This window comes from Saccostrea cucullata, unplaced genomic scaffold (assembly GCF_032062105.1).
Source record: "Saccostrea cucullata isolate Sc308-1 unplaced genomic scaffold, CSIRO_AGI_Scuc_v1 ctg6682, whole genome shotgun sequence".
Taxonomy (NCBI): Eukaryota; Metazoa; Mollusca; class Bivalvia; order Ostreida; family Ostreidae; genus Saccostrea; species Saccostrea cuccullata.
The window spans coordinates 19,275-33,656 of record NW_026928518.1 but is presented as its reverse complement, the minus strand read 5'-3'; the positions used below and the strand labels follow the sequence as shown (position 1 = coordinate 33,656).

The 14,382-nt window shown below is 32.1% G+C and overlaps 1 pseudogene; it reads right to left on the bottom strand.

Annotated features, from left to right (window-relative positions):
• Positions 1–9,006: 9,006 nt before the first annotated feature.
• On the bottom strand, positions 9,007–13,832 carry LOC134277841 (ryncolin-1-like; annotated as a pseudogene).
• Positions 13,833–14,382: the final 550 nt, after the last annotated feature.

Sequence of the window (14,382 nt, the reverse complement as noted above, 5' to 3'; positions counted from 1 at the left end):
GAATACAATTATATTTTATGTTCAGAAAAGATATTTTATTATTATTAATTCTTGTATACTGTTGTATGTGGGGAAAACGTCAGCTCAAAGAATTATTTGCACGAAAAAAGAGATTTGAATAAATACATTTCATGTGCATGTATTGTTTGACTTTTGCGAGAAGCGCTGACTTTTACAATCAACGGCTTACTTTCACAACAGGAAAATATACGGTAACTCTTTCGTAAAAGAATTGTTGATCTTAACATTTAACAAAACGATGATAACAGGCTATTTCAAAGATCATATTACTTTGTCTAGGAAGGAAACGGCAACATTCCAACCCCCAATACTCTCCATTCCAACCTTGACTAACTGCCAAGTTTTCCTACCGAAATGTGTCTTCTTTCTTCTTTATTTAATTTCTTATCTATTGAAAATAAAAGGATATATTAATTCTTGTGAATAAGGTATTTAAATTAATTTTATCCTACCACCAATAATATATTTTGTTTGGTTAATAATATCAAAGCCCCTAATAACATAACTTTCACCTCAATGGACTTTTTCTGATCTATTTTCAATTCCATACCTCCATACATGAAGCAGGGTTAAATGTAAGCCGTCAACTGTAAAAGTCAATGTCTTTGCAAAAGTCTAACAGCTTGTCAGAGCCAAAGACTCAAGTGAGTGTTCTTGATTAAAAATTCGTTTGTCTGTCGCTGCCGTTGTTGTTGTAAACTTTGTTCATACATCTTCTCCATTGTTCTCCTCCAGAACCTAAGGACCAATTTCACCCAACCTTGTCACAAAGCAATATTAGGTGTAGGGGATTCAATTTTATTCAAATGAAGGATCAGGTTCTTCAAGTGGAGATAATTCAAAATGATTGGTTTTTTTTATGGAAGCCAATATAACGAATTGTCACATTTGTTATAAAAAGTTTAATTCGTTTTGATAATAAATTTCATTCACAAAAATATTTTAAAAACAATCTTTATATGGAATAAATTTGTTACATGTATAAAAAAAAATTTAAGATTTCGTTTTAACAATTTTAATTCGTTATAATCGATTGTGGAATTGTCGAATACAAGTTCGTTAAAAATAAAAGAAATCTAAATTTTTGTTATAACGAATTTACAACAAACTCCTAAATTTGTTTTCACGAATAAAAATGATTAATTTGAACGAATTCGTCAATTCGTTTTATATGATTAAAAAAAAATGTATTATACTTTTGACTCTTGATACAAAATATGATTAAACGAATTGGAAATTAAAATGGGGAATGAAAATTAAAAATTCATTTAAAAGAATTAAATCTTTTTTGAAAAAAAAAATCAACTTTTGTTAACAAATTTTATTCGTTATATATGATAAAAATGAATTTAAAAAATTGACATGGAATTCCTAAACACTTTGTGTTTTTTGAAAACAAAGACTAGATAAAAACGATATTTTCTCAAGTCTTGATGAAAAAAAAACAACAACACAAAACTACGTACAGGACAATTTTTCTAAATGTACGTATGACGGCCTAATGTGTGACTTTTGTAATATATGATCATAAATTAGACATTTATACGAGAAATATCGCGGCTTTTAGAAACGCATATGTTTATCTTTACCTCATTAAATACTCACAATAATCCATGCATGTTAAATACATGTATCAATCAATGTCCCGTAAAGTTTAAATATTTATGTGTTATGTGTTAAACAATATTCTACTCTTAGTCAGTTTTGCAGTTTAAATCATCCAGATTATTTACAGTTACGACCTTAACAGTTTTCAAGGGGATATAAACTCTTTCACTGCAACACATGAGTTGTATATTAATATATAACCTACACTGAATGTATGGAAGACTTTTGATGTACATGTGCAGAAATGTTTGTGCAACAAATGTGCAAAAAGTACAATAGTACAACCATGTAAAATGCTGATTATTGAAATAGTAAATAATTAAACAAAGATCTAAGAATTATATTTGATGAAAAACTACAAACCACGTATGCACTCGTTATATGTTTATCAGTTATATACATGTATATTGTTTGTAAATAATGTCGGTATTCAAGACACCCCCTTCCCCTTTCAAAAAAAAAATCAAAGTACTGGTAGTACTGAAAGACGGCGGTGGCATGAATGGTTTTATTTGTTTAACGTCCATTTGGATTATAAATTTTGAACAGCGAGGGATGTTTTTCTTGCTAGCTGTTACTGCGACACAGGATATCAATCTGAATTAAGTGCGGATCTCCATGTCCCGCAGTGGGAGTCGAATCCGCGACGTACGGATGGACTTCTTCAGGTCCGTGACTTCAGAGCAAACATGCTCCGTCAAATTGCGACTGGCATTAAATAAGATAAAATGTTGTAAGAATTTGTAAAATTATATTGAAGTTATTAAAGTTGATTTCATATTTTCACAATACATGTACATATATTCCAATTTACGAATTTAAATTTTTTGTACTAAAAAGTAAAGTGTTATGAATTCTCACTGTGATATAAAATTTTCTCTACTCTTAAGTGAACAAAGCAAACTTAAGCTTCAAATAGATCTATGCATAAATAAACAAATTATAAGATATTTTATATAATGTATTGTGTCGCATTATGGCACTGGGAAGATAATGTTAGAGTGTTTAAAGCAGCGTCACGATTCCTTTTTTTGCTAAAAACAAGTTAGATAACTCCCACTTAAATTAAGGAATTTCCATGATGCACCGAATTGAGTTTCCCTTAATCTTTTAAATAACAGTCAGGAACCAATCTCGCGCACAGATGGAACCTTGTGAAGATTTATTTAAGTTATGGACAATATTTTTTACTATCCTTCAACTAAATGGGCTATCTTATTAATTAGCTGTCAACATTGACAGCGTCTTTCGCTATTCTTACTTGTTTGTTATGCCTATGGATTTGATAAAGAAAAAACGATTTCGGTAAGAAAACTACCATTTCCCTTGTACGCTAAAGAGGAAAAAACTTAATTGCTTTCCTATGCGTAGAAACGTCATCGGATGCTTCGTAAACTGCCAAAAATAAAGCAAATACCCTGACATTTTCCAAGACGACACAATAGATAGTGAATAAAAATCCGATGTTTACCAAAATATGTTTGATACTTTTATTTCGAAATAATACTCGACGTGTATAATTTTTAAAAACGTTGATTTTTTTTATCATGCATATGACATTAAAGCATGTTAATAAAATATTGATTTTTGTCTATATTTTATCAAAAGAATTCAGATACACTAAAATATGTCAAATAAAATATTGCTTATAATTTCATCTTATGGCGCCAATTATTTTTCGAGAAAAACCTTGTCCACGATTTTAAAGGACAACCCTCGTATACTGCTCAAAAAAGAGAGAGAGAAAGAAAAACAAAGTAACAAAATATATTTCTGCCTCTATTGTTCTTCTTTCTTTTAAAAATACATGTATTCGTTTTTCTTATGTCTGTGGCATTGTAAACAGATATTAGAAATTATTTCAAATAATCAAAAGACTCAGTTAAATTACAATAAACTACTTAAGTTTTATTGAATAAAAAAATTCACCAAAAGAGTATTTAAGAAACAGCCGCGCTTGTGTTGTTTAGCAATTATAATTATTTGATTTCGGAGTTAGAAAGTGAAACAATTATCTACAAATATTTATCATCAAATTTTCTGAAAATAATGTGCACGAAATTAGTTTTCGCACATGAGAGAAAAAACGAAAGAAATCATGTACGAATTGACTTTTGAAGTTTGCATACGAATATACGAGTCGGTTGGTGTACGAGTTAGTTGTAATTAAATGAATATTCATGAGGCGAGGAATATTGATAACGGAAATTATAAGGAATTAAGCTTTGTGTCCATTAACGAAATGTCTTTGAAATAACTTGAAAGTATTTCTTAACTATGTACATTTTATTTTCAATCATCGAAACAAGTCTACTTTCATTATTTCGACTCTGCAAGAATCGCCGCTAGGATCCCCGCGTGTTTACATGTTGTTTATTCATAAGCCCAGACCAGCAGCAATAGCCTGTGGCTATAAATAGCCACCGTCTAAAAAGATTTATCTAGATGAATTTTAATGAATTCATGGTAAGTTTTTTAGAGGCAGAATCGGGTAAAGATATGATGATAAAACATTTTATGATCTTTTTATTTGCCTTTACTTTACAAGCCTTTTAATAACTGTCATTTAAATTTTACATTTCAAATTTTTAGACGGTGGCTATATATAGCCACAGGCTATTGCTGCTGGTCTGTGTAAACACACGGGGACCCTAGCGGCGATTCTTGCAGAGTCGAAATAATGAAAGTAGACTTGTTTCGATGATTGAAAATGAAATGTACATAGTTAAGAAATACTTTCAAGTTATTTCAAAGACATTTCGTAGATGGAAACAAAGCCTAATTCCTGAAATTTGCCGTTATCAATATTTCTCGCCTCATGAATATTCATTGAAATACGCTGAACTACAACCAATTCGTACACCAACCGACTCGTATATTCGTATGCAAACTACAGAATGTCAATTCGTTCATTTTTTTTCGTTTTTTCTCACATGTTCGAAAAAAAAAACCATTTCGTACGCACATTGTGTTTCTTTAAAATTACCAATTAATTGTTGAAAAATATTTGAAGATTTCATTGTATGATTGTTTCACTATCTATCTCCGAAATCAAATACTAGTAATTGCTAAACAACACACGGCTGTTTCTTGAATACTGCTTTGTAAATTTTTTTTTACAATAAAACTTAAAAATAGTTTATTGAAATTTAACAAACTTTGTCTTTTTGTTTGATTTTTTTATATCTGTTTACAATGCTATATTAGTAAAACGAATATATGTATTTTAGGAAAGAAGACAAAAGATCACTACATCTTAATCAGTTAATAAAATGGTTGTTGGAGGTATATGATGCCATAAAATTTGCTAAGTTTATTAACCATTCTAGTTTTTAAAAATTAGACTTTGTCTGATTATCTCGGACACAAAAACGACTCAACGGATAAAAATTTGTCAAAGCTATAAATAGATTATAACGGACAATTTACCCATTTATTTCATTCCTATTTAGAAACTCTAAGTTACGTGCCTCTAGTAAATTTACCCTTTAAAGGGTGTACAAAAAAGGTACTCAAATACATGTGCATGAAATAATACTATTATTAGGATTTTATGCGATTTTAGTGGGCTAAATTTAGGTCAGTCTTCTGGTGTGTTCACAAAGCAGTAAATATGTATTTCGCAATGATTTGCAGGGTTATTGCATAATTATTAGAATATTACGTATGAGAAATACCATCATCGCAAACCATAGCCAAAATGTACGATCCCCTCCCATTCTGGAGAAAGCTCCATGCGCATATATACAGACTCCGATCGTGACTTGAGACGACGGAAAATAGAGACAGAAAAATATTTTGTTATTCTTTTTTTTCTATCTTTTTTTTCGAGCAGTATACGAGGGTTGTCGTGTACAAACCGTTTTTCTTGAAAAATAGTAGGCGTTGCAAGATGAAATTTTCGCAAGTATTTATTTATTATATTTTAGTGTATCTGAATTCTTTTGATAAAATATAGACAAAAAATTAATTCTTCATTAACATGCTTCAATGTACTTACGCGCGAAAAAAACGGTTTTAAAAATAACACATGAGTATTGTTTCGAAATAAAAGTATTAAAAAGTAATTTGGAAAACATCATCCTATTTTTTATTCACTATCTATTGTGTCGTCTTCTGGAAAATTTAAGGACATTTGCTTAATTATTCTATCAATTTATCCAACATCCGAAATGGGAAAGTGGTAAATCCAACACACGAAAACGGCGGCGTTCGATGACGATACTACGCTCTGGAAAGCAGTTCAGTTTTTTCCTCTTTAGTGTACTAGAGAAATGGGAGTTTTCTAAGCGAAATCGTTTTAATCAAATCGAAGGGTAGAACAAACAGCTTAAGGAATAGCGGAAGGCGCTGTCAATGTTGACAGCCAATATATATATAAGATTCTTTAGTTGAATGTTAGTAAAAATATTGCCCATAACTTTAATACAAATAAATCTTCACAAGATTCCATTTGTGTGCAAGATTCATTCCTGATTGTTATTTGAAGAATTAAGGGAAACTCAACTATGTGCATCAGTGAAAATTTCTTAATTTAAATTGGAATTATCCAACTTGTTTTAGCAAAGAGGAAACTTGACGCTGCTTTAGAAATTTTGACATCATTATCATCCATGTGTCGTAAGGCGACAAAACACATTAAGGTCAGACGAGACGTTCCTCAGAATTTGTTCCGTATATCTTCGTAATGTATGAAAAATATTCAAAATTTTAGTAACATTCTGATTTATAAACCAGTTTCTAAACCTTTTTTAAAAATTTAAACACTTTAACATATGAAACTGGAAAATTATTTTTCTTCCCCAAAGGATTATATAAGAAAAACTACCCCTGGTATCTTGCAGAAATGCCTGGTAAGGTACCTAAATTTTTTGTGAGTAAACATGTTTTAGTAGCAATACTTCAATGACATCTGTCCTTAAATGAAATCTGATAATTTGCAATTGTTTATTTATGCATATACCTATTTGAAGTTTTTTTCCATGAAAATTGTAATAGGATAGTAACAATTTTAGAAAACAGTGACAATATATAACACTTTATACTTTTTAGTACAAAAAATATAAATTTATATATTGAAATACAGCTAGGTAGATATATTGTGAAAAATTGAAATAAACTTTTATAATTTCCATATCATTTTACAAAATCTTAAAACAGTTTTTTCTTATATACTGCCAGTCGCCATTTGACGTAGCGGGTTTGCTTTGGACTCACGGACCTGAAGAAGTCCATCCTTACCGGCGTCGCGGATTCGACTCCCACTGCGTGACATGGATATCGGCCCTTAATTCAGATTGAGATCCCGTGTCGCAGTAATTGCTAGCCAGAAAATTATCCTTCGATGCTAAAAATTTTATTCTCGAAAGGGGTGTTAAAACAAACAAAATCATTCATGCCACCGTCTTTCAGTACTCACAGTACTTTGATTATATTTATGTGTTCTTCAAAGTTTGCTTCGAGTCCACAGGCCTTTAGATCGCTTAGAAAAAAAATTGAGGTGTTGAAAAAAAAGGTATGGAACTCTTTTCATGGGGTACCTACATTCGCCGATAAAATTCTTTTAAATCAAATGCTTTACAATTTTACTTTCTATCCATATCTATTCAAATATAAACAATCTTCATTACTACCAAAGTTCATTTCGTAATTCCTTATACTTCTCGAGATATTCTGAAATCAATTCCCAAATTGACCTTAATTTTTTTACTCGACATCAGCTTGGGCCTTCACTAATTGTAAAGCAAGAACAACGGGACAAATTTCCCCCGGAATTTATTCTAAACTCAATGAATATTTGCTCATTTCCATTCGAGCTTTACAAGGTTTTTCTTTAATTTGATCATATGGTGTAACTAAGTCACAAACTTCATTTTAGCAGTCAAATTGTTTTGAAAATCGAAAGGTATATAATGCATTCCGGGAAAAATTCGTTCTACCATGGCTTCTTTTACATTCATAATCAACATGGCGGTAATTGTTGATGTAGACGTTTTCAAATTAATTTTTCGCGAAAGGAATATTATTACGGACTTAACGTTACAATCTGGAGTAAGAAATCAATTTTAAATTGTTGAAAGATTTTGCAAATACTACGCAACTCTTCGCCGCACTTCAAACACCGTCTGCTTACATCTGAATGACCAGGGCCCAAGCTAATGTCGAGTAAAAGAAAGTAGGTCATTTTTGAAATTGGTTTCAGAATATCTCAAGAAATATATGGAATTTCGGAATGAGCTTTGGTAGAATTGAAGAATGTTTATCTATGAACAGATTTAAATAGAAAGTAGAATTTTAGAGCATTAGAATAGAAAATATTTTATTAGCGAAATTAGGTACCCAGTGTAAGAGTTCCATACCTTTATTTTTTTTTTACACACACACATTTTTTTAAACGATCCAAAGGCCTGTGTTCGAGTCGAAAACACATTACAGTTTATCATATGAAGGGTTTATGAACATAAATTTGTAAGATTGTTGAAGGTATGCTCTCTTGTTTTAAAAACTTGTATTAATGTATAACATTTGGAATGAAAAAAAGACAGTCACTGTTGTTTTGCTTTAAATTGGGTTTGATAAAAGATGCAGATTTTCGACTCCCTCCTTATTTTTTCATTCTTCAAATTATCTAATATGACATTGTACAGAAAGAAAAAACAAAACAACCAGGTAATAAAAAGTATAGACTTACTGGGTGAATATTGATCTCATTAAAATGCAATACTTTCACTCTTCTCGCCCTGTTAAATTAATCTTATTGCCTAGTGAATATAAATTTTGTCTTCCGCTTTTGCAAATGCGAGGAGATATCAAAAATCTAATTCGTCTTTCGGGCACAAAAATAACTTTGGTCACAACAAATAATGATAAATAATAAAAAAATTCAAATATACTTTTAGTTTCCCTTTCCTGTCCTTGAAGTTAAACCTATTTTTAAAAGAAAAAAAAATCACAAAATTTTACCCTGGTCAGATCTTTTGAAAGAGAAAAGAAAGGGCTTTCATTTGTGTGCATTCTATTTATCCATTTTCTTTAAATTTTCATTTTTAAAAAAAAATTTATTATTTATTTTAATTGTATTACATAATTTTTTTTGTATTATAATTTTTCCATTTCTATTTTTAAAAATCGTTTTATTTTCCTGCAAATGTAAGATTATTATTGGTTTGTTTAGTTATGAAGGGCATTTGAATAAAAAAACAAAAAAAACAAAAAAAGATAAGATAAATTGTGTTGCTTACACAAAATTCTTTTACTTCTCTTTGCTAATTATATTGACTAGCTGAAAAAAATTATTTAAGACACAGAAAATCCAACATAAATTTTAAATAATAAAACAGACATGTTTTCGTCATACTTTATTTTTCATGTTTTTTCATGAATTTTTTATTTATTTATTATCTTTTTTGGGGCGTACCATCATTTTTGCCGACTTCCACGACCTCCATGTGTTTCCCCAAGTAAACCAACTCAGTTCTCTGCCGTTGTGCTGGGAGTTTTTTTTCGATATACACCATTTAGATTGTATTGAAAGCACTTATCAAACCACCCTGCTGTTGTGTGGGATATAGCACACGATCCACTTGATTCGTCGTTGTCCCTGTCTTTCGTACTGAACAACTTACCGCTGTACGGGCCAAAACTATCACCTGAATGTACAGAAGGCTTATACTCCATTAAATACAATTATAGTATTTTGGCTTTTGATGAGGTCAATCCTTAGATATATAGACCTTAGAGAAAGCATATCGACCGAGTACAAAGCTTCCTCTAAGGTCTATATATCGAGGGATTGTACCGAATCAAAAGGCTACAATAATTTATTGTTTTATTATTTTTTATCAGTTAATAAGAAATGTCTTAAAATTCTTGTGTCTAATACTCAATAATTTCTCATATAAGGAATTCTGTCATTTATTATTTTGCATTATGATGAGAGAGTAATAAATAGAAGCTGCAGTATCTGTCTTTAGAAATACCCACTTTATAAAGACTTTTGTTACATCAACGCTATTGTTGCTTCACAGAAGAACGTTTTAAGAGAAAGTAGGTTCTTTTATTAGGACCTTGAAATAGAAACATTAAGTCTTTAACACTTTTTATACTTGATTATGTGACCTACAGTGTAGTTTAAGCCAATTAGCCGGATAGCTGGCAACAATAGAGAAAAATAATAATAATACATACAATCCTATTTTAGCTTTGAATTTTTTCACTTATCAGCAAGTGCGGTTGTCTGCAATTATTTTAATTATCAATCTTCGTTGAAAAAAAAAGTTCTTTGTTTATTTCTAAAATTGTGTAAATTATCCATATCAAGGGGTTTGATTGTACATTTGTACGTTAAGTATTGTTCTAATGATGCGGACATAACTTGATGTTTGTCCAATGAAACAGTTCTTTAACAGAACTTTCATAGGGACGTCTTTAAAGCTTGATATTACTAGTTTAGATGATGATAGTGTTTATCGATTGATCAAGAGAAATCAGTTTTCATAAGAAATGAAGACGAAAATATTCAATGGATGTAAATATTTTTTTTAATTTAAGCTTTCAAAAGGACTCCCTGGCTGCAATATTACATCCATGGGTAATATTTCGTAAAGATATTGACTAACTAGAATTTATTTCTAAGGAATCCGAAAGAAAATTCATCTCATGTAAAATATATAATTATAATTGTTCTTACCAAGACCTTTGGTACCCATGAATCCTCCTACTTTCAGTTTATACTTGTCAGCCTCGGTACCAATATAGAATGTAGAGTAGGTAGCATGACCCTTTCCTTTGGAGAACTTTTCCAGATCTATCCTTAGTTCTTGATTTCTGTCTTTTGTCAAAGCGTGAATAGCATCATTCCCTAGACATAAAATTTTAGTTTTCTAAAAGTTGTATGGGAAATAAAGTTTAAAAGGAATTTTTCTAATGTAGATCTTACCAAGCCAATACTCATTCTTGACGTCACCAAATGCATTCTTGTAGTCAACCCAGTTCCTGAAGAAATTGGTAAAACCATCTATTCGTCTTTGTATCACCTGAAATTTATTCAGGATGTGAAATGTACTGAACTGCATGAGTATTTATCAAAAACAATTTATATGTAACTTGTAAATATGTATAAAGATTTACATTCAGGATGAAGAGCATCTTCTTTTTAAACAACTCAATAATTATAGTGAACTCTTAGTAAATATTGCAGTGAACGTTAGAAAAGAAGAGAGTCCAATTCGTATTTTAATATCATTATCCATAGTTACCGTCCATCCGCCTCCGTCCGTTGTCATGTCACAGTACGCCGACTTCTTTGTCTTTATGTCGGGATAAATCGTGTATACACCATCTTTACTCAGGGGTCTGTGTTTGAGGATATCAGAACAGTCTTTGTATTTCCCTTTGCTTCCTGAAAAGATGACTTATTAGAAATTTTAAGATTTTACAACAAGAGGCCCTTGAGCCACAACTCTTACCTGAGTCACTATGATCCAATACTGTTCATTATGAGCAGATTTTCCGTTTGTAAATTCTTATGCAAAATGGTGATCTCTTATATTGAACATCCTGTCCATGAGGGCCATGTTTGGACAAACTGGTGGGATATTCAAGAAAAAACTTACGTGAATTAAGAAACACCTGTCCTCCCTTTAGTTTATAAATTGACTTCAGCTCTAGAGTCATAGGTCCGTGTACAGAGATGACCGTGTTCTTGTGATCCCATTTAGAATTCCTCAGCATAGCTTTCACATCATCTACCGACAAACACACAAAAGATTTAAAATAAATATTCAAGTTTTTAAAAAAAGTTTCTTTTTCTAATTTATTAGGTCACCTGAGTAAACTCAGGTGACCTATTGCTATCCGTTTTCGTCCGTCGTCGTGCGTTGTGCGTCGTGCGTTAACATTTGAACATTTTCAGCTTCTTCTCTGCAACCACTGAACCAATTTCAACCAAATTTGGCACAAAGCATCTATGGGTAAAGGGGAACAAAAATTGTGAATTTCATGACCCCTGCCCCCCTGGGGCCTGAGGGGTGGGGCAAAAACCACTAAAATTAATCCAATTTTTAAAAATCTTCTTCTTTACTCCTGGACATCAAGCAGTCAAACTGTTTGCATGATTGTAATCAGCAATGAGTCCTCTACCAAAATTGTGAAATTCATGGCCCTGGGTTCAGGGGTTCTAGTGCTAGGGCGGGGCTAAATAAGTAGGTAGTGAAAATGCATTATTTCTTTGAAAATCTTCTTCTCTGCTCCTGGGTATTGAATAAACCAACTAAGTCCATAGTTATGATGAGCAAGAGTGCCTCTACCAAATTGTGAATTTTATGGCCCCAGGGTCAGGGGTTCTGGTGTTAGGGCGGGGCTCTATTGATTATATAGTGAAAATACATGAATTCTTTGAAAATCTTCTTCTCTGCTCCTGGGTATTAAATAAACCAACTAAGTACATAGTTATGATGAGCAAGAGTGCCTCTACCAAAATTGTGAATTTTATGGCCCCAGGGTCAGGGGTTCTGGTGTTAGGGCGGGGCTCTATTGATGATATAGTGAAAATACATGAATTCTTTGAAAATCTTTTTCTCTGCTCCTGGGTATTAAATAAACCAACTAAGTACATAGTTATGATGAGCAAGAGTGCCTCTACCTAAATTGTGGATTTTATGGCCCCAGGGTCAGGGGTTCTGGTGTTAGGGCGGGGCTCTATTGATGATATAGTGAAAATACATGAATTCATTGAAAATCTTCTTCTCTGTTCCTGGGTATTAAATAAACCAACTAAATACATAGTTATGATGAGCAAGAGTGCCTCTACCAAAATTGTGAATGTTATGGCCCCAGGGTCAGGGGTTTTGGTGTTAGGGCTGGGCTCTATTGATTATATAGTGAAAATACATGAATTCTTTGAAAATCTTCTTCTCTGCTCCTGGGTATTAAATAAACTAACTTAGTGCATAGTAATGATGAACAAGAGTGCTTCTATTAAAATTGTGGATTTTGTGGTTCTAGTGCTAGGGCGGGGCTCTATAGATTATATAGTGAAAATACATAAATTCTTTGAAAATCTTCTTCTCTGCCCCTGGGTATTAAATAAACTAACTTAGTGCATAGCGATGATGAGAAAGAATGCCTCTTCCAAAATTGTGAATATTATAGCCTCAGGGTCAGGGGTTCTGGTGTTATGGCGGGGCTCTATTGATTATATAGTGAAAATACATTAAATCTTTGAAAATTTTCTTCTCTACTCCAGGGTATTAAGCAGATGAACTACCTAAATAGTTATGATGGACAAGGGCCCTAATCTTCCAGAATTGTGAATTTCAAGGCCCCAGGGTCAGGGGTACCATAGAAGAGGGGGGGGGGCTCTACTTATATACTGAAAATGAATGAATGATTTGAAATCTGCTCCTTGGTAATAATCAAATATCAAGGCCTAAGGGTCAGGGGTTCATGTGTGGTAGGGGAACTGCTGATTATTGCTGAATATTACTGATTAGTTGAAATGCATTTTTTTGTTCCCCTACCCTGCGTATGGGAATTAAGTAAACAAACTAAGCAACTGCTAAGTGTATTGTTATGATGATCAATGGTGCCTCCTTCAAAATTATGAATGCAATAGCATCTGGCTTAAAATGAATCAAATTCAATCACTGGAAAGTTGTTGCATAATGCTCAGGTGACCTATAAGGCCCATGGGCCTCTTGTTGGTATTTTACTTTTCCTATAGAAACTATTAAATGTTGACATGTACCAAAATGACACTGGAGATTATAACATGGTGAGTATATGTAGAAAGTGTATTTACGCAAGATTTAATATTGTCTTCATATGTTCTCTATCAATTAAGACTAGCTACATGTAATTCCTAATGTCAGCTACTTTTTAACGGCGATACATGTATCTAATACTGATTCGAATCATAATTATAAGACATATTGAAGAACGGGTGGTTTAAACGTGGCAGAAAATGATATACAAGTGAGTAATACATAACCTTATAGAAAATTGATAAAAGTTTGAAAAAATATACAACTTACCTGTCAAGTGAAGCTTAATTCCTGAAGAATAAACAAGAGAAAATGCGACTGTCAAACACACGAACTTTAACATTGTTAGGTTTGTCAAAACTCTTCTTGGTATTCTTTAGGATATACAGAGACTATATACTTGTATCCAACTGTACATATAACAAGTTGTAGGACGTATCTATTACACATAGCATGACTGACATCTACAGGTAATTAAAATGAAATTTAATATTACTATTCATCATTTCATATCATTACACACCCTGAGAGAGAGAGAGAGAGAGAGAGAGAGAGAGAGAGAGAGAGAGAGAGAGAGAGAGAGAGAGAGAGAGAGAGACATGTGTGAAGTGTATCTTCTCAAATAAAAATGACAAAAAACATACTTTTCTTAATTTGATTTATTAATTCAACAAAATAGAGATAACAGATAATAAATAGAAACAGTTGTATGTCATATATCTAAATGCTGAATTCATGAAATTGCACTTCTAATAATTATAATAATGATGAAATCATGGTGTATGGAACTATTCATATAATCAGTATCAGGATCGGGCTCGAGATTCCGAGGAGCATGGTGGGAAAACTAGACAGGTGGCAAAATTGATTAATTATTGAACTGTTTTGAACCGTTGGACTTTAAATGGGCATTGAGGATGATAGGAGTGGAGGAATGGAGAGTACGTATCTGTTTGTTCGTGCACCCTTGCAAGCGTGTGAAGCAAAAAGA